The 22543-nt window shown below is 38.8% G+C and overlaps 1 long non-coding RNA gene across 1 annotated transcript in view; it reads left to right on the forward strand.

The window, feature by feature from the left end:
* Positions 1-4151: 4151 nt before the first annotated feature.
* The window catches only part of LOC115927526, a 34935-nt gene continuing 16543 nt past the window's right edge, over positions 4152-22543 (forward strand). The window contains exons 1-2 of the long non-coding RNA XR_004065703.1: positions 4152-5017; positions 16083-16141. This is a non-coding gene — a long non-coding RNA (uncharacterized LOC115927526). The remainder of the gene's footprint in view (positions 5018-16082; positions 16142-22543) is intronic.

Raw genomic sequence — 22543 nt, forward strand, 5'->3', positions numbered from 1 at the left:
ACAACATTGATACCTTTAAATCTGAACTCAAAACCTATCTTTTCCGGCAACATTGCGAATAATATGTGACATATTGAGGGAGCCAGGCGCCTTTGAATGCTTTTGCAGATAAATGGCGCTATACAAATGCTGTTCATCATCATCATCATCATCATTTAAATATCTCGCCTTTCTAATTCCCATCTTTCTTTCTTCTTCTCTCTCTCTCTCTTTCCTCGTCGGAGATTTCTTTGGAATTGCGCCCCCTCCTTAATGGCAAAAATTATAAATCTAACCTTATTGAACTCTTGCAAAGAAATCGGCGTCGACTCAAACGTAAAATGATGCAGTAGATATAGTTGTTTACGCCCTCTTATGTTCCTCGTTACCGCACTGGTCCTGAATCACTGAATCTAGTATCGGCGAATCGTGATTACACATGGACACTAACTACGATGTGGCAGTTTTGGGAAATTTTGAAAATTGGATGGATACCAATTCTTTACAATTTTGATATATTTGGATACCCCTGTGGGTGTATTATAAGCACTAGAAAATTTAGCCCCTAAAACACTTCTGCTTTCGAGAAATTGAATAATAAAAAATTGTCGGTGCTCCCGGTAAATTTCAAATAAGGCCATCCATGGTAGCTGCGAGATGAAAATCTCGGGATATGCAGTTCGGATATATAATTTCCAAACAGAAATAGCGAATCGGTCGATTGTAGTCAAGAAACATTGTTTTTAAGCTAAAGTAATATCAGTCTTGAGAGGGCGCTATACAACATACAGTGTATTATTTACAATTTCATCACTTGAGACTCGATTTCAACCGCGACAACGATAATTTAATATTGTAAAATTGCATATGCTTCCAATTTGTATCATCACCATTTACTACTTGTTGGTTTCTTTATCCAATCCACCGAATGCTTTTTATAAAGTTCCCGGATTTTTGGCTTTGTTAATATAATTCAATCCTTTTCAATGTTTTCTTTTTACCCCCCCCCCCCCCCCCCCCCCAAATCATAATGAGTTGGAAGGTAAGATCATTTTTTTTTGTAAAGACTCTTAGTCAGGGAAAAAAAAGTACTTTTATTTCGGGGGCTACAAGGCTTTCGAGCTTGCTTGCATGAAAATAACACTCTTTATTTTTTGTTTTGCATTGAACTCTATGCAATTTTGGGGGGCTCTTTTATGACTTTCGGGGGCTCTTTTGGCATTTCGGGGGCTAATTCGCCCCGAGCCCCCCGTGTATTTTTTCCCTGCAGTCTTAGTTGGTTTTCAAGTAAAGGATATAAATCAAACCTTTGCCCAATACAGGAAAGTAGCGGAGCTAACCCATACTAATTCGAGATCATGGGAATAGATATTGCATTTGACCAACTTATCGTTAGGATTTAGAAGATGAAGTTTTTTATTAGTTGTGGAAAAGTGGGTTATGGTCATCTAAGTGCATGCGATTTATTTCAGTTGAAACTTGAAAGCGATTGCACCGACTCTTCAAGTTAGAAATAAGATTCTGTATTCTGTAGCATAGCAGTCGAGCAATAAAAAGGGTGCTCTTTGTAATATTAAAACTTTCAATTGTGGAGTAATTCTAAAGAAGTAATGTCATGGTCGGAGAAGAAAAAAGAGATTGTTCACGTAGATCGCATTAGGGAAGAACTGAAGACTTTCATATGCCATTTTCGTTAAAGTAAATAATACAGTGCTAAGATACCATGCATTAATTGGCGAATAATATTTGAACATTAACACTTTGCATTTTAAAAACTATTGAAGAAAAAAGTACACATCATTACACCGCACAATCACTATGCAATTAGCCCCCCACCCCGAATAATTTCCCCTCTTACCTCCGGCTGGGTGCGTAGAGGTAATAATTCTCTAGTGTTCAGAAACATAATATAAGAGCGTAGCGACCGAGGGAGAATTTTTTTTTTTTTTTTTTTTTGAAGGTTAGAGCCAGGGGCGGCTGAGTGACTTCCAAAGTGTGGGGGGGGGGGCACCAACGAAAAAGGGCACTTTGTGGATGAAAAAAGGGCACCTACAAAGAGAAATATCAAAGCGAAAATATACAATTTTGTTTAGACATTGGTTTATACCCCTACATTGATTTCTATATTTGTTTCTCTTTATACATCATACAAAATATTGCTTAAGCATCATACTTTGCCGATTGGTGTGATGGTCTGAATATTCATTTGCGAGCGAGCGAAGCGAGCGAGGAAAAAGATTTCTGAGGTATCAGTGCGAAAAAAAATTACATCTTATAAAGAGGAAAAAACCTAATCCTGAAGCACATTCTCATAACGGAAGACTGAAAGGACCTTTGATAAGTAACATAATTATTATCATCTATAAATGCGAGCGAGCGTAGCGAGTAAACTTTGGGGAAATTGCTCTTAATCCCTTTTAATTAGGGGCAATTTTAATGATGAGAGGAAAAGGGATCCTTATCGATAGGGATAAGACACTTATTAGAAGAGAAAAGGAGCACATGTCAAATGACAAAGGGTAGTTATCAGAGGTGAAAACGGGGCACTCCTTAGTACACCTGAAAAGAAGCATTCACCAGGGATGAAAAAAAGGCACTTATGAAATGGGAAATAGGCATTTGTCGACGGGAAAGGGGCACCCATCAGATTTTGATAGGTCCATGTATAAGAGGTAAAAGGGGGCATTTATGAAAAGGTCCCTTATTAGAAAGGAAAAGAGGCACGTATCCGTATTAAAAGGGAAAATATCAGAGATGAAAAGGGGCACTTATCGCTTCTGGAAAGGGGCACTGACCAGATATGAGAAGGAGCACTTATGAGAAGGGAATAATTTTTTCTTCTTCATGGCGGCACTTATCATGTGAAAATAAAATGTTCACTTATCCGAGTAAACTGAAAAGGGGTAGTTATGCAAAAAGCATACATAATGTTCTCTCTTTATCTTTCTTCTCCATTTCAACTAATCTTCTTTTCTCTCTCCCCCTTCTCTTTCTCTCTCTCTCTCTCTCTCTGTGGCTGTCTGTCTGTGTCTCTCTCTCACACAAAGACACGTACTCTCTCCCTATCCTTCTTACTCTCTCTCTCCCTCTCCTTCTTACTCTCTCTTTCTCTCTCTCTTTCTCTCACCCCTCTCTCCCTCTCAGTCTATAGCGTGTGTCATATTCTTTAACCTATCGTAATTCGTGAATATACCAATATTATATATTTCCATTGAATTGCAATGAATGTGCATCATGATTTACATCGCCCGAAGTCATTTTTTCCCCTTACATTTATTTTTAACATCACCGTTATTACATCGACGGTCATGATTTACAAGCATGTTCTGTACGGATGGTCTTGAACTTAAAGAAAACATCGAGTCAAGAGGAATTGTAAACAATCTGATAAATAAATCGTTTGTTTGCGTTCATTCCGTATAGCTTATGAGTGAGAGTCAATGTACATATAGCTTATAGTTATAGGCCTATATACCGTCCACTCTGTCATGTTCAGGGGCGCATTCCTCTCGATTATTCAGATAAATTCAGAAAATTTCATATCATGCTGCAAAGTTTATCAATTGAAGTTTATCAATTGAACATTGAAGTGACTAAATCCAAAGCATGTGATGAATGGGCGCGACGGGTGGGGGGGGGGGGGGGGGGGAGCCTGGGCATCGGGTATAAGAGAAAAGCTGCTGGGAGACAGCTCAGAAAGTCTACTGAAGACGAGGACCAACCGACAAATGAACGATGAAAGAAGATCAATAAAGAAAAGATAAGACGATTTCAAGGACAGTTACTGTCCATCACCGCTCACCACGACAATAGCTCCAATACAAAGGAGGTGACGGGCGAACGGAAAGGGTCTTGCAATTAGTACCACGGTACTTTAAATCGGGTAGGAGGGGCTAAAGGGCTTATTGAGAATAATGATGAGCAAAACAGATAGCTCGAGGATTGACCGTTAGCTGACCAGCTTTAGTTGTTCCCTTTCTTTCGTCAAGCTATGGCGATCAAAATTGAATAGCGGATCGAGGATGTACTCAGTCGATCGCCATTGTTAGGTGCCTCTGTCCAAGCTGTAGTTATGTACACATCATCATCATCATTGATGTCCTATGAAAGAAAAGAAAAATAAAGAACAGACGAGAAAAGAAAAGACGACTCGAGTATCCGCCAATGCAGCTCCCTTCTAAGCGCGCGCATAGAGTCGCATGTCCCTTTTTCTCGTTGAGTGCGAGCCATTTATTACAAATAAATTGGTAATAAAAACACTATAAAATACGGGCGTAAAGTCTGGGGATAATTGATGATAAACTAGATACCGATGCGGGGGAAAAACTGACAGTATTAATCACACGAAAGCTAAGAAAAATAACTGTCAATATATCTGCACGTGCGTCGTTCAGCAGGCTATTTGAGTTGCCCATGTAAAAGAGTGCTCATGAGGTCACTAAAAGCTTTTTTTCCGTCAATCAATTTGAATCAATTTCATCTGGGGTTTGGAAAGAGAGAATAGTAGACTGTCAATCATACATTCATATACTCGGAAACACGCACAGTAAAGAGGGCATAAAAAAGGTGTTATTGGCAAATGTTGAAATTTTTATGGTTTCACAAAGAGATTTAATCGGCGTATTAATTGGCTAGCGATAACAGAGGAACCGGGTGTACACCACCAATTGCATTTCGAGGGCGGAGTTTACCTTTCGCACGCTCGGCTCGGCCAGCGGACTCCAGTGGCAGCGAGAGATTGCCCTCCTTCTTCACGTCACACCGCAAAACGGTAGCTTATGCCATGAGCGATACTGTGTATGCTGCATGAACGCACATTATCAAAATTTCAATTGAGCATTCATACATGTGTATTATAACAGTGCGGAGACTTATGTGATCATTCCGTAGCAGACGTCGTTTGATATATAAAACTTGACTTTCCTTTTTCGGATATCTAACAATGTGAGGCTTCTTCTGATTGACTGATTATCAAGAGGACCAATTGAAATGATTGTCTGGATAACTTTACTGTTGCTTCCCTTGGCTATATCGCAAGGTAAGTTGTATTTTTAACGAGAAGTGGAGAGAAGTTGGAAAGTTTGTTGTGAGCGAGAGGGAGAGGGATGTCGTGGTACTTTTGTAGCGGGCTGGTCTGGGCGCTCAGCGCTCAATGAACCGCTGTGGCGGGAAAGTATTTTGACATTGATTGAACATGTTTCTCTTTCTTGCGTTAAATCTTACACCCCGATCCATTGCCTCATATATTTTCTATCAACAATTGTTACTGCTCCGGTTGCACTTTTCTTTATCAAACACAATTTTTGTTTTGCTTACAGATAGCTGTTGCTTGATTGACTTGTTTAATTTTGAAACAGACACTGCACTGGCAATGAGTTCTGTACGATGTTCATACTACTAGTATTCTTCCTTTACCAGGATGAAATAATACTGCCTAATTAATATTTTTTAAAGTATAGATTTCATGCTATATGCCATTGTAATTTGGTTATCCTCTATTGAGAGTCTAGTACATGTATGCAGATATAGATGTAGATCTTTACATTCAACTCTGTTTTAGCATTTGCATCATAATTTTAAAATCGCAATGTTTATAGTCAGTGTTGGTATTTAATAGTAGCCTATTTTTTAAAGGACTAGAACATGTAGAAACGACATAAAAACTATGTTGATCTAGTAATCCTGAACTGAAAGAACATTTTTATCTCAATTTCAAAACCCATTCCTCAAACTTATTTTTAAACCTAACAAATGAAGCACTTCACACTCAAGTTCAACCAATTCTTCAAAAAAAATGTCGGAGCTATATAATCTGGAAAAGGGGAGGCATGGATATCTTCACCGGGCCAGTGCTCGCTGCTTAGCAGTCCGCCCATTCTGTAAAACGAGCTCTTTATGTTTGGTATCATGGAATCCAGCTGTGACAAAATGGCCCGCAGTCTTTAGGGTGAATTGGAAAGAAATTACAGAACTGGTAGGGGGTCCTGACAAGTCTGTCTGCCAGGTCGACTCAACTTTCAAAATAAATGCTTTGCCCAGAAAAAAAAAAAGAACAGGGAAAATGATGATAACATGGGGAGCTGTGAACTTGTAGGGTGTGAAAGTTTGTTTTAGCGCATTCTTGGTGTTATCCTTGAAACAGAGACATGAGATTGAGAAGGAAGAGAGAGAGAGAGAGAGAGAAAGAGAAGTAGAGAGACGAGGACTAGAATGTTGGTGAGATATCACAGAGCAAAGAATACAGAGGAGGGATGTTGTCAACTACATGTACTCTAAGATAAGAAAATAGAGCATGAATGCTTCTATTGTGTAGGTCAAATCTTGTTTAAATATGGTGATATATATATTTTGTTGCTTGGGTACTTATGATGTACAGTACTTTGAAATATCAGTATTCTCATTTGTTTGTTTCGGATGATGAAGTTGATTGAAATACAGTTTGGTTACAAGAAGCAATGCCTAAACTATAAACTATACATGCATGTTTATCTCATGCATACTGAATAATTTTAATCACAAACATGCATTTTTTGCCATTGATTCAAATGACTTTTAGAGAATTAATAACAGAAAAATGATTTTAAAAGCAAGTCGAATGCCAGAAGGAGTATATTCCACAATAATATTTCAATTGAATTAATTATTTTAGTCTACATTTTGAAAATATATTCTTGTCTGGGGTATTCTAGTTGGTAATGTATATTTAGAATCAAGGATGTATCTTTCTTCTGTGCGATGGTTGGAGAGCAGGGAAGAAAATGATAAAGGAGTGTCAATTAACAAAATGATATAGAACAGAATGCAAGATAACGCACTCAAATGCAGGTCTTTGATATTTTACATTTGAGAAGAAAAAAAATGTGTTGAACAAAACTCTTTGTGAAGCATTTTGCAGCTGAAAGAAAACAAGAGCTGTAGACCAAGGACATTGTGAACTTGATTAAATTTGATTACAGTAGCTCCATGGAAATACACAGAAATCCAATGCTCATTGAAACTGAGACAAAATATTTGATTATGTTTTATGACAATTCAAATTTAAACATTATTGAGTTGGAAAATTAAAGAAACATACAAAGTATGAACAACAAAATAATTGTTTATTTGATTCTTTTGGTTTGCAGAAACAGATTTATGATGATGAAAAATGCTTTTAAGTGATGTAATTCTTTATACAGTAAGTGTACAGTTAGTTCATCCTAGACTCTAGCTGAGGGCTCTCGCTTATTTTATAATTCAGTTGCAAGCCAATTTCTTGGGTTACCAAGTTCTAGTGGTCATTTCCACTGAACTACACATAATTCATATGCAAGGTTTGAAATAATCAAAATCAAATACAGACAAACTTTGTGTTGCAATTTGAAATTTGGGCAACAAAGGCTGGACTTTTAGTCTTTTAGATTGCCATAATGACTTTAGGTGGTCAATGGCAACCCAGGCAACTGGTAAATTCAACCCTGGGTTCATGTAGAAAGAATACCACAGGCTTTATCATATATATACTGCATGCATACACATGTACCTCACGACTCGACACCATGCTCGTGGCGGGCATTGCACTAGCAGCTAGAGCTTGAGCTGTTACCTGGCCGAAGTTTGCACAGGCGAAAGTGCACAGGGTTGCCGAGGGAAGCCAGGCTACACAAGCTTACCGTAGCTCCAGGCTGGGGGCTGCTGCAGCCATCCAAAGCTAACAATGGCGCTGAAGTGAAGGCAGTTGGTTCTACTCATGAATGTTTATCCTAAAGATTAGTGCTCCAGCACATGAGGTTAATGCATGCATAATTAGATTGATTAACACTGGCGTCCAGATTGACAATACACTACTCTCTTTCCCTGGTCATACCAAACTTTCCCTCCACAAAAGGTAGCCCTTGTTGTTATATTTGATGTTTGTGTTTAGATCAAATCTGCAGTGTACAATGACTGAATTGCTAACTGATGCGGTGCTACTAGCCTGTAATACTGTATGTACCTCGATCAGAATAGATATATTACAATGTAATATGTGATGTGGAGGGAGTATCAAATAGGATTCTAAATTTATGAAATGAATATTGTTTAATGTTCTGTTGCTTATATGCAAAAAATAGATTAACCAAAACATGATTCATGTTTTAGGAAACGAACAAGATTGTAGCTCAGAAATATACTGCAACAAAAAAAAAAGTTAATAAGTTTGTGTAAACAGTTAAATACCTTTGCTATCTTATTGTAGTGTCTCATCTTTATCAAATGATTTTGTTGCAAACCATTTCTTTGAATAATTATTCAAATGTACACAATTCAGTCAAATACACTGTATTTTCAATTTAACAGCCATACAATTATTTTAAAAGCAGTGAAAACATGCTGTACTGAATTGATGATGTACAGGGAAATGAAAAGACAACATCACCAGCTTCTCCCAGTTATGAATATTTATTGGATTTCCATAGGGCCATTCTCCGGGTTTAATGAGGCCCGGTCCGTGCGGTTGGTAGAACCATAGCAGAACCACAGACTACAGAGGTTACTGTAAAGCTTTTGACCAAAAGTTTGATAGCTTTGAGTTTGAACTTCATTATGAGATGGAAACAACACAAACAAGAGAATTGTATCAAGGACCTCTATTACCTCTACAGTCTAGGCTCTACAGTACTCTCAGAATGGGCTTTATAATGGAGAGATATGGAAGGGGGGTAAAGGGAGGGGGAAAGGGAGATGAGGGGGGGGGGGGGGGGAGAGGAGAGAGGGAGAGGAAGGAGGGGAAAGAGAGAGGGGGGGGGGGGGAGGGGGAGGATCGGAAGTGGGAGAGGGGAAGGGAGAATGGGCTTTATAACGGAGAGATATGGAAGGGGGTAAGAGGAGAGGGAAAGGGAGAGGAGAGAGGGGGGGGGGGGGGGGAGAAGAGAGGGGAGGGGAAAGAGGGAGGAGGGGAAAGAGGGAGAGGGGAAGGAGAGAGGGAATGGATAGAGAAGAGGAATGGAGAAGGGAGTAGGGGAAGGTAGAGTGTGACAGGGTTGAGGGAGAGGGGAAGGGAAAGGGGAAAAGGAGACAGAAGGGGGAGGGGGAAGGGGATAGATGAAGAGAGGCAAGAGAGAGGGGCGAGCGAGAAGGAGGGGATGGGACTAGGGAGGGGTACAGGGGTCAATAGAGGGTCCTTGAACTTGGGTCTTATTATAAAAATTGAAGCTGGACCTCTACTAGTCCTTGGCACAAAGTATAATGGGAGGGGAGGATTGGGTGCTGTGGAAAATTGGGGGGGGGGGGGGGGTAGTAGAGAGTCAATGAACTTGAACTTCACGAGGAAGCTGGTAGCCTTGTCAGCTTTTAGCTCAAAGTAGGTAAATCATTAGGGGAATGGGGAGGGGATGTATATACAGCGTATTAGCTGAGGTCAATGAACTTGGCCCTGCTGCAAAAGGAAGTGGGTAATTATTTTTCTTTTTGGACTCTGTCATCTCTTACCTCAAAAATGATAAATTGATCTTGTGAGGGGGGGGGGGGGGGGGCAAAGAATAGAGTGATGGGTTATTAAACCTGGACTTTGGTGCCAAAAGGAAGTGGGTAGTTATGTCCTTATTGTTCTCTTGTCAGCTACATGTATACGAGCGTGCACAATATAAATGATCGTATTATGTGTTGACATTTTGATTTACATGTACCTGTAGGCTTATTTATTTCATATTGTTGATTTGAGTGGGGATGGTGCTGATGTACATGCAAATGATGCTACATCTAAGTACATGTATGCACCAGGAGAAATGTGTGAATGAATGTTTTGGGTTAAGAATTCAAAAGACTTATTCTTTCAAGTCAGGCTGAATTGAGTTGTCAGGCTGAATTAAGGATGTTGAGATTTAACCAAATTACATATCTGAAACAAGACTGAAAGTGCATTTAATCTCTCTATATATGCAAGTAATATTTGCCTTTATTTGGAGCTTAATTATTGCAGGTCTATAAATGGGCAGGTCCAAGCTATTTGGATTGTGACGTACGGGACATTTAGAGACTTTAAACAAGAAATAACAACAGATGAAATTATTCATATGGCTATCTTTTGGTATGAGTCTGTGGCTATTATGGGCTAGTTCATTTGTGGAAAGTTTTAGTTCTGACCAATTTTTTAAATTAATTTTAAATGTAATTAATGTGCAATTTCATCTGTTGTTATTTCTTGTTTAAAGTCTGTAAATGTCCCGTACGTCACAATCCAAATAGCTTGGACCTGCCCAAATATGTATGTAGTTTCCATATTCTTGCTTGTCAAACAGTCCTGCCTAACATTATTCCTACATGACCTATACCATAAGTTGTAATATTAATTTCCACATCAATCTCACATGTGAAGATCACCTCACTGTAAATGTGTCAGAATGATACTACAACAAAATCTCACACATTTTACAATGATTCGGAAACTAGCCCCATTCAAATTCACTTGTGAAGTTTCCCTGTTGGATTGACAGGTCATTGTGATATAGGCCTAGATTTTTCATGATGTCATGAAACATACAAAAATCATAATTTCCTTCTCCAAATCAAGGTTTATTGTTTCAAGTTGTACATTTGTCAAGTGAGTTGATTCCACCTGCTTCATGTTCCTTCTACATGTAGATGACTGTCATCATTTGCCCCATCAGTTCATTACTACTTATTTTGTGTTTAATAAACACAGCAACTTTGTAATACATTGTAATCATTCATCTTACTATCTTACATTATAATCAAGTTCCGAACATCCAATAGACATGATCACTGAATTCTGTAAGGTTTTGGAAGGAATTTCTTTTTATAAACTACATGTATAATCATTTTAAATTTTCTACATGTTTTTTTTTTTTTTTTTTTTTGCGGGGGGGGGGGGGGGGGGGGGCGGTTGAAAGGGAAATTCTATCAATCATTCCTAGTTTCTGTAGCTACATGTTGCTCATAACACGACACAACCACAAAGAGCTATTGACGGGAGCCTTGAATCAAACTTGAGAAAAACAGGTTGGGGCTTGGCAAATGGGATGTCGTCTCTATAACAGGTCTATTTTCTTCATTCCCCGGTAACAATCCACCAGTTGAGAAAGTAAATAATCAAAGTTCAATCCAACTTGCACAGGTGTGATAGGATGCCAAATATGGACCGAGTATGATATTGATATTAAAATATGGCCCAAACTTCCTGTCTTCACAGCTTGAGCGCTAGTGTGCCAGCGCTTCTATTTCCCCCGCTCCATTACTCCCTTTCAAGTCAAGAACCTTGAAGGACAATAGACACCGGGAGACCTATCTTGGAAAATACAGCATTTGAAACGGAGCCCAGAAAAACAGAAACATGTGTAATTTGTCATATCTACCACTCCCACTCACTATGTAGTCTGTATGGTATACTTGCTTCGTACATTCACAGAACAATGAATCTTGTCTTTTGGTAAAAAAAAAATTGCCAATATCAATGAATAAACTTGACCCTCTATGATAAATTTTAGAGACAAAACTCATCAATTTCATCAAAATCGAGACAGGAAATCAATGTTTGTGTAGGCCTATATCACAATGACCTGTTAAAATCAACATAAAATCAACAATCATCAATTATGGGAGAGTTAGAGGATGTAATCAGTGATTATTGGAGAGATAAGGAACATTATGAAATGTTTATATTTTTGTTGATGACAATTATGTATGGTTGTCGTCTCAGAAACCGAGAGTTCATTTCGGGCCGCAAAATGGGTGATCCCATTCCCAAGAAATGTTCCATGCTTTATAATCTTAATAAAATACAGGATTATGGTTAGGATTATGGTTGTATTGTATGTTTTGTTTATGTTTAGGGTTAGGTGTAGTGTTAGATCCAGAGTTAAAGTTAAAATTTAGTTAGTGTTAGAAGTTAGCCGTATTGCAGTCATTGTAGGAGCATGTCATAGGACCTGCAAGTGAGATGAATAAATCAGCAAAATAAATCAGCAATTGATAGTAGGCTTTCTCTGAATCAGGAGTTCTTGTTTGCCATGAGGCGAGAGCTACTCTCGCACTCACTTGGTAAACGGAGACAATGTTTGAGCAACTGGTGCTTGGGAGACTGGGTTAACGTGACAAGATGCTGTTTCCAAGGTGATCTCTGTGGATGAGGGGAAGATGGGATGATCTTAGGGGTCCGATGTGGAGTAGGGGGATTGAAGGTGGGAGGGGGGGGGGGGGGAGAGGGGGAGGGGATGAGAGAAATGGAGGGAAAGGGTATGGAGTAGGAAAATGGGATGGGGGGGGGGGTGAAGGGAAATGAAGGAAAAGGATCACCTCTGCTATGGTGGATGGTAGTGAATGGACAGGATGCAGAGACTGGGCAAATCTGTAATGAGGAGTGCTGTAACATCTCGATTATTTCTACATTTAATTTAATGGAGAGAAAGCATAAAGACATATTGTGGATGATTTTCATTCCATTGAGATACACATGTCAATTATAGTAGTGAAATTGTATTGTATACCAGCAATAAGTAATTTAATTACATTTACACTTAATTCAACCAAGCATGAACTGTGGTTTATGTCTTTATTGCGTAGTTGATTAGATGAAATGCTGGCACATATTAACTTTATTCTTGTTAAAAAAGGCAGTAAAATTGCATTGTGAATGACGATTAATTAATCAAACCGAGCATGAACTGCGTTTTATGTTATAATTTTGAAGATAAATTCCTGGCATGCAAGTGATGCAATGCCCAAACAGTTTATAATGTAATTGTTCATATATTTGCTGGTAATTATCAGATTGTAAAACAAGACAAGTTCTTAGTTAAACATGCAAGTTGATTGTACTGCAAGGTCTATGGCTTGAAGATGTCGATAGAATTGCATGACATAACAGCACATGGTGAATAATGCAAGAAGATTTTTTATTCTTAAAAATGTCCAACCATCATATTAATAATGATAATAATAATAATAATAATGCTAGTTACATTATATTGCACACCATCTCAGGAGATGTTCAAGGGGCCTACAAATTACTGTTATTACCTTGGCTTTAGCCCAGCTGCTCTCAAAGCATTCAAGGAATAAATCCTTACCCAACGCTCATTTATTACACCTGGGTGGAGAGTGGCAAATGTGTTCATTCATTCATAAGAATGTTACCATGTTTCTTTAAGGGACAAAAGAAATTGAAAGAAATACACATTCATTATCAAACTGTTCCATTCAGAAAATGTAGAGATGGTAGCACCTCTCTTCCTCACCCAGCTCCCACACCCACACACCTCCCACACAGCCCACACCCCCCACACAGCCCACACCCAACACCTCCCACACCCACACCCACCCCAAAACACACACACACCCTAACATTTAGGCAAGCAGGCACAAATGTCTTGTTACCTAACCAAATGCACTTTCTGCCTGCATATATACTGTATATTACATTGTATCTGACTTTAACAAAATGTCATATTATATTAGCATGTACACTTATGAATGTGAATACCAATGTCGTGCTCATTGTGTAACGTGTCTACTCAGCCAGCAAACATTGGAATGGATGGTACTGTACGTCAACCATTGTAACCTGCATATGCAGTATTAACTAAATACATGTACAATGTCATATCACATTAACATGTGCACTTATGAATATGAATACCAATGCCTTGCTCATTCACCAACACGTCTACTCAGCTATAGCAAACATCGGAATGGCCGGTACCGTTATCTGGTCGAGGCGAACGTAGCTGGCATTCCGTTGGGGGTATTAAGAGATAGTGTGACATTTGTTCTGTATGAACTTGAGTCCCATCTCAGTCTGACGTGCTGCTGATAACATGGGACTATTAGATTACCCCCTTTGTGAGAATCAGACAGACATACAGACAGATAGACAAGACAGATGGACGGACACATTTCATTCCTCCGATTACATCTTCAAGTAAATGCCAAGCACAAATCACTTGCTAAACGGTCGGGTAACAACATTCAGATATCAGTAACTACAGTTTATTTACAACTAAATTATTCATACCCATTGTAAATTTGACGTTCTCTGTGTAATTCGTATCCCAAGAATAAAAAGGTGGACCGGTTGAATTAGGGCCGTTCTTAAATACTGTTAGATGTAAGCTTTAGTATCATATGTCACATTCTTATTTCTTAAGAAACATAAATGGGGAAAAATAGTTTGTACACTTACTTATCTCAAAGCTTGCTAATGGTATGAATAATTTAGTTGTTAACAGTATAACTATAGAATTGGTCTACCAATATTTTAAAGTGCTCAGCAAATCAGTTTCTCTCTGATTACTATCTTGATTGACTTACATGTAGCTGTAGTCTCTTATTTTGTAAGATATAATCATGTATAGTTTTGTAATGTTTTGAAGTATTTGATAAATTGATTTGTACCTACTTATGTTTTTGAGAATGTGACATATATTAAAGCTTACATCTGTTATTCAAGTATTCGATAAAGTCCCTAATTCAATGTGACCACCTTTCATTCTTGAAAAAAACAACATGAAAAACATAAAAACATCAAATTTACAGAGGTGTGAATAATTAAGATGTTAACTGTAGGTATTGACATTAAACTTGATATACATGTATCTGCAACTTAAGATTCTGAGCACTGGATATTATCATCTGTCATTGTTTAAAGCATGAAAGGTGGCTCTCAGCATGAAAGATCTTTCAGGTATTGTCATCAAACTTGCTAACATCTTCATCTTAGATTCCAAGCACAGTCTATCAACATTTCAGAGCCAGAACAGCGTTAATTCAATGTAAGTCTATAATGAGCTAACACCCTTCTCGCTCTCGGCACACATCCCGAGCAGGAGCTCTGGAAGGTGCCTATTGAAACTTGGCAAGTGTCGGCATTGATTTGGGAGTTTTTAATCAACAGACACCTTCTCCCCACCCCCCATCATGCCGTCTTCTCGACACGCTCCGATTGCCCACGTCCCACCCGATCAATTTCATATCCTAATAGCTGTCCAACCTCATATCTGGCCGCCGTAGCCGCCACGGTTGCCGACGTTGCCGCTGCAGCGCGAGATTCCTTGGAGAGGGAATGATGCACCCCAAAGTGCAGTTGAATCAATAGCTTCAAGTTCAAGGCCTCTTGCCGTGCGCAATCTATCGTGAGCTGATGGGGTTGTCTTGGGAGGAGTCAGGGGTAATCATCCCCCCCTTCTGATTTATTTTATCAGGAATTGAGGTAGGGATGGGGAGTGGTATATGTTGATATCATCAAGAGAACACCAACTTTATCAATAGAATTCACTAAGAATGAGAAGAGTGAGCAAAAACATTAATGACAAAGGGACTAGAACATGGACTTTTTCTTCTACATTTCTGTGCCGTGAGTGCACATCAGAGATGGATAACATCGGTGTACAAGACCCCATCGTATTCATCATCCTCATCATCATCATCATCATATCATCATCATCATCATCATCATCATCATATCATTCTTCATTGACATACCCTCCTCCCCCATCGCTTGTTGATTGATGTGGCATGTAGTGTGTACATGTAGGAATGATGTATGGGTGCCTACTCATATACTCATATTTCAATTATCTGTTTGTGAGGGGGAGGGGTAAAAGATGTCTTGGTCAGGGGTGGGGTAGAACATGTCTTGGTGAGGGGTGAGGGGTGGGGTTGGGGAAGGAGTAGTGGTAGGAGAGGAGTAGGCCGGCTGGGGAGGAGTAGAGGACAGAGAAGGGCAGAGGTTGGTGGGGGGGGGGGGGAGGACTGGGGAGGGGTAGGACTACATTATACATTGATCATATGTTTATCTACATGCTCTTGCAGGATGGTCAAGCATTCATATTATTTTTTACATTTGTGACTGAGAGAGAGAGAGAGAGAGAGAGAGAGAGAGAGAGAGAGAGAGAGAGAGAGAGAGAGCGAGAGAGAGAGAGAGAGAGATAGAGATAGAACAAAAAAGATGTGTATTTTTTATATGATATATTGAACTTTCACTAATAAAAAATAAATGAGTATTACATAAAGTTATAAAAATGAACCTCCATCATGCTTTATGATTTATTATCTTTAATTATTTTGTTATTATATCCTTATCATTAAATTGATCATTTTCTCCACTTTCCTGTTGTTCTTCTAACCAGATCCTCAGTGCTGTCATCGGGTTAGGAGTCATCCATCATGCCAGCAGACATGTGATCAGGTAAGAATCATGAAATTATGATGAAGACGACGACGATGATGATGATGATGATGATGATGATGATGATGATGATGATGATGATGATGAAAATGATGAAAATGAAGACAATGATGATGATGATACATGATGATGATGAAAATGAAGACAATGATGATGATGATGATGATGATGATGATGATGATGATGATGATGATGATGATGTTGATGTTGATGAAAATGAAGATGATGATGATGATGATGATGATGATGATGATGATGATGATGATGATGATGATGATGATGATGGTGGTGGTGGTGGTGGTGGTGGTGGTGGTGGTGATGATGGTGATGATGATGATGATGATGATGATGATGATGGTGATGATGATGATTAAGATGATGATGATGGTGGTGAAAAATGAATATGATGATGATGACGATGATGATGATGACCATGAATACCAAGTAGCAATAGTGACATAATTTAGTAAAGCCTATAAAACCCGTTTCTGTATTTTATATCTGTCTAATATGTGAAGTGAAACTATTTCCAACAATATTTACACATATATATATTAATGCAAACTTGTTTCTCAGCAAACCAAATTCGACATTCCTGATCTGCTTGCTTGGTTCACTTCATTCTTTCAAACTTTTTCAGCCAGTGTTTCAGTCACTCAGCCAGACAAAACAGCAAATGAAACTTGCATGTCTGACATGCTGATAGCCCCATAAAAGCAATAGTTTTATGGACACTCAAAAGGCAGTTCATGACCCGATGGGGACATTATGGACAAGTTTTATGGTCGAAAATGAATCAACTGAGGTAGTTTGGCAATAGTTTATAGACCATAAGTCAAGTGTGCAAAGTTGTGCAAGCTGTACTACCGGTATACCTTTTGCTCCAGGGCTTACAGAGTAGTACATGTACTTCTGTCTGTGCTAGACATTGAAATAAAAGATAGATACATAAAATGCTCTATTTATAGGCATGTATGTTGGTGAAGAGGTACTGATTATTGCAGCTTATTTTGAATTGTTTAATCATCATCATCATCATCAATAGTGATCTGTCAGTTTATGACAGGTTTAGTAACCCAATCAAAATTTTATATCAAGTGTCTCTCCAAGTTCCTCGGTCTTGAGCCATCCGTTTCAACGTTTCATACCCTGTTGCTCCACATTCTGTGATTACATCATCTAAAAAGCCTTTGTGAGGTCTTCCCCTCTTCTTCTTTCCATCACTTTGTTTAATCAATTTGTATGAAATATAAAACACCTAAAGGCTTAATGGCTTGGGATGTTTTTTCTGCTCCTGGTTAAGGTTGATGTATGGTTGATATGAGTTGGCATATATGCTCTGTATACTTGAGCTCAGTCTTTGAGTGAGTGGGAATTGCTTGAGTTGAGCTTCTAGAGATAAGAAACTTCGAACTCACTCATTATTTCTCAAGAAGAACTGATCAGTGTAATATCTCAAGCTCTAGCTTATTTGGGCTAATAGTAATGCGACTATAGTCTGTACTCCTGAAGTTGCCTTTTTGGTCCAATTCGATGTACGGACATGACTGATATCGAGCTCAACATCACATGACAACTAACATTCTTGAATGATCCCTCCGAGAGACGAACTCTGCCATGGGACCCTGGGATTGGGGTTTGGATGGGAGAAAATAGGCACGCCAGGTTTTTTTTTCTTCTTTTTGTCCGTGAGTGAAATCTTCGTTGAATGCCTCCATCTGACAATTGCTTATTGATTGGACACAGAGCAGAGAATGTGCTAGTCATAAATCATGATCAAGTGGTGCGTCCCAAGTCTGCCTGGGTGCATGTGAACTTTGTGGCGTAGGTAGGTTGGAACTTGGAAGCTAGAGAAATGAATAGACTTTTGTTTGGTTCTAGTAGCTAGTAGAACAAGAGAAATAGAATTCCTTCATCGTGGCGTGAGGCTTATGTTATGGTACAGAAGGAGGGCAAACATGTTTAGATGTGAGAGCAGTTTGCTCTTGAAAGCGGCAAAAGACCTCTGGTAAACAACAAACAAAATATACAATGAAAATGATACTGGCTTTTGAGAAAGTCTCACTTTCAAAAAAAAAAGTTCTGAAGAAGCTCGAGTTGATTTTTACACTTAAAAATAACAAGTCTTCCAATGTATTCATCTCTTTGTAGAATATAGAGTAGGTCTTTAAAAAAAAACTGAAAAAAACTTATGAATAGGGTTTTGCACCTCTTAATGGGAGAACAATAATGGGCCTTGCCCTTTACTGTCAGAAAACGTGAAGAAATAAATAAATCTGTTCAAAGTACAGTGCGTACATCCCAGCATCAATGACTTATGTACGAGACATCGTAGGATTGTTTGAACATGAATGTATCCGAGATGATAAATAATGTCCAGGTAGGCTTAAAGGTAAATTTTTATAGTCCATGTAAACACAAATTTACAAGGCATCTGCAAAGAATACAATCACCAAGTCTATGTACATGTCTCATAATTTCTATACCAAATATTTGACATTATCTAGCGTGAATGAACAACCAACCTCGGCAGAGTCGACGCACAATAACCGCACAGGCAGAATGTGCTGTTGTGAGGTTCGGAAAGTGCATGTGACCTTAATCGTTGGGAGGCTTTCGAACTTCCTTCTGTATTTATGCCGCAGCGCGATGAATTCTTTACCCATGCATCCATAGTGATGAGCAAGTCATTCATGATGGAACATTCCTTTTTTTCTGAAGTGCGAAGAAAAGAAAGGAAAGGAAAGACATAATTTGTCGGGGTGGAATCCCATTAATCATCCATAAATGTATTAATTTATCAAAGCCCACTGCTGTGAATAATCGATCATCAGATTCCTTGCGCTGGTTTGTTTGTTTAAGAATCGTTGATTAAATTTCTTGTTTGAGATTTTTTCCCCTCTCTATTCCTATCTTTCTCCTCTCATGCTCTGTCCACTATCCATCTCACTATACCACTTGGTTAAGATGTGAGTGAGATAGATAGAATTGTGTTCTTTTTAACAATTTTTTACTCCATGCCAACTATAAATCAGGTGCATAATTTGAATGTAAAAGAGATTTTTTTACCAATATTCTTTTTAATTAATGAGAGCTTGTTTGAAGTGATTCTCTCTCTTTCTGACCAAAGTTTCTTTACAAGTTTTGTATACATTTCAACAAGTCCGAACAAAGTGTTCTAATTGTACAACAATTTTCTACACAACGTTTCTTTAAGAGTTTTGCATAAAATAGATTTGCCAATAGGCCAACTGGTACCTCCATCCTACTACCAGTAGGAGCAGGTTCTACCAATGAGCTAGCACTCTAAATTAGCTCCTTCAAGAAGATGTGAAGGTGAGAGCGGGCGGTGGGTTGTCATGACGATCAAGCTGTGATGTCTGCTAAGATGACAAAGACCATTTGCATCATGTTCTGATGGATGCAGGGCCTAGACTGGGAGCCATTTAATGTGAATTCATGTTCTCTGAGAGCACGAGTGTCAAGACAAACTGATGCACGTCTTCATTCGTTCATTGTACGATCTATCTGCTCTTAATAAGCCTTTGTGCAACCTCCATGTACTCTTAGATGCACAGAGGGTAATCTTGCTTAGATTCATATACATGACATTACATTTTACAAACTTGTGAAACAAACTATTTTGTGTACATCGTTTGTATATTAATTTCTACAACTATCTGCCAAAGTATTACTTTTATGAAATTGACAGTGAATTGGAAATGGATGAATCTCATTCATCAATGATGGCCAGAGAGAGAGAGAGAGAGAGAGAGGGGGGGAGGAGGGAGAGGGGGAAAGAGAGAGAGGGAGAGAGAGAGGAAGAGGGATAGGGAGAGAGGAGAAAGAGAGAAAGAGAGAGGGGGGGGGGGGGAGCGAGGAGGGAGGATGAGGATGTGGGTATTAATCAACATACTGTATCTTCTCTTTGGAACCAGAAGGGCAATAACTCCTATATAACACAGGGTTAACACCTTTCTTGAGGGGCATTAAGAGAACTTGTCAGGTATGATATCATACTGGCATTATTTAGAAAGTGTTTGTATTAAAATCCTCAGGAACTCCTCACAACAACCAACTCATAAAATGAATTTTCAAACTCTGAATGCAAAGTCCCTCCATGACAGGAACCATCACTTCGCCTGACATGTTTCAGGCTTTTACCCCATAACAAAAAATAAAAAAATTGAGCAAAAAATGAGGGGAAAACGCTCAAAACCTTTGCTTCTTCTTTACAGAGGCAAGAATTTGAAGAATGCTTTTTGCTCCAAACGACGGTCGGTTGTTGGTACCCTGCGATGGGGCAAAGACGGGGTCATTGCTCCGACCGGTAAAGTACACAAAACGGAGGCATTCAATGCTCAACCGGGTCAAGTTTAAATTTGAGGCGGGGGATTTCAAAGGAGGGCCTGACAAATCATCGCTGCAAGGGGGCAGAGGGGTCCTGCCGTAATTGGAAGCGGCGTATGTTAACGGGATGTTTGTGGGGTCCATTCGTAATGTTCCAAGCCTTTTCTGCGCTGGTTGATGATGGTTATGTGTTGGAAGAAGTTGACATGTTTGTCTTTGAGGGTTTTGATCTTTAGTATGTCATCATAACTTGTGAGATTCTCATCCAAGATGTTAACAGGATGTTTGTGGTTTCCAATCGTATGTTCCAAGCCTTTTCTGGGCTGGTAGTGTGTTGGAAGAAGTTGACATGTTTGTCTTTGAGGGTTTCGATTTTTAGTATGTCATCATAACTTGTTAGATTCTCATCCATAATGTTAACGGGATGTTTGTGGGGTCTATTCGTATGTTCCAAGCCTTTTTTTCTGGGCTGGTGATGTGTGTTGGAAGAAGTTGACATGTTTGTCTTTGAGGGTTTTGATGTTTAGTATGTCATCATAACTTGTGAGATTCTCATCAAAGATCAAGAGCTGTAGAGTTGGAAGTTAATTCCTATGAATAATTGGAGACTGGAAAATTAAGTCACCTGAACTGCAGTTTTTCTTGACTCTACCTGTTGATTGTTATTGATAAGAAATATGAAGCTTTAATATTCTGCTTCACAAATTAGGTTTGATCATTCATTATAAGAGATAAATCCCAACACTTAGTATAAAGTTTTTCTATTACAAGAACCTGTAATATATACAAGAACCCTGTTTCCTTAACTTGTTCTTCTTAACAAACTTACAAGTTACAATGATCGATAAAGGCTGCTGAAATAATTGGGTGTGATTGGCTGTATAATTGTCATTCAATTTTGGCTTCCATTATTGATAAAAAGTTTAACAAACGAATGGCGGGACATGTTGTAAAAACGCTCAGAGAAACATACAATTTTATATTTTACCAAGGTCAAATTGTTTTGTTGCTGAAAATATGCCAGTCAAATTAGCGTACCCACATTTTTGTATTTCCTTCAAACTATTTGGGTTCCTCATTTTGCTGCCAAAGTATACCCTTTTTCTGATTTTTTTATTTCTTGATATGAACAAAAATTGTTGTCATGAATAATACTTTTACTTTTTAGTTTGATCGAGTTCTTTATTGAGATAGCCCTTTGGTGGAATGTAGCTGGAAAAGCAAACTCTGGGGAAAACTATAGAATTATCGAAACCAGACCAAACCATTTTAGATTCTCCAGGCTTAGAATGGCTGAGAAATTTGCCACAGTAGTGATTTCTTGGGACATTTATAACAACCAAAACAGTCCGTACTCGATTCACCGTAATGAAAGACCAGTTGCCGCTAATTTAACAACCATTACGGCTAAGTTTGTCTAGTTTCCCAGGAGGGGGCGAGCGCGCAAGCTCCACTGGCCGTGGACCATGGGGAGCAGTTAGCAGCAGTCATGTCAAAACTTGGTACTATGAGAGCATGGTGAGAGCAAGGCTAAAGGAAAGGGAATACCGTGTCTCAGGACTTTCTAATATCCAATTTCCAAAGGCAGTTCGAGTTATGAATTAATTTTCCGCTATTGTTGATACCAGAGAGAGAGAGAGAGAGAGAGAGAGAGAGAGAGAGACCGAGAGAGACTGAAATGAAAGGAGAAAAAGAATCAAAGCACAAGCCGTTTTTCAAAAAAGGTCTAAAAATGTTGCACTATCCATGAACTTAAACACAGTGAGTAGATTGTTTATTCTACTTTTCACGATAAAAAGCAAGAGCGAAGGGGAGAAGAAATCAAAAGAACGGGGAGAGGAAAATAGCCAAGAACCTAGAAGAAAAGGACCGGTTTGTGGCGTTTGGGGGCACAAAAGCGGAGGGAAAATAGAAACTTGGTGCGTTGAGTATTCTAAGGAGTATGGTTAGGTCTTGGGCCCTTAGGCTACAAAATACTTTGAGGATTTTAATTGACACCTATGCTTTTTTTTTTTACTTTGATGTTAACTAGCTTTTTTTACCCGTTTCTCA

The sequence above is a fragment of the Strongylocentrotus purpuratus genome, unplaced genomic scaffold (assembly GCF_000002235.5).
Source record: "Strongylocentrotus purpuratus isolate Spur 01 unplaced genomic scaffold, Spur_5.0 spur5_contig_848, whole genome shotgun sequence".
Taxonomy (NCBI): Eukaryota; Metazoa; Echinodermata; class Echinoidea; order Camarodonta; family Strongylocentrotidae; genus Strongylocentrotus; species Strongylocentrotus purpuratus.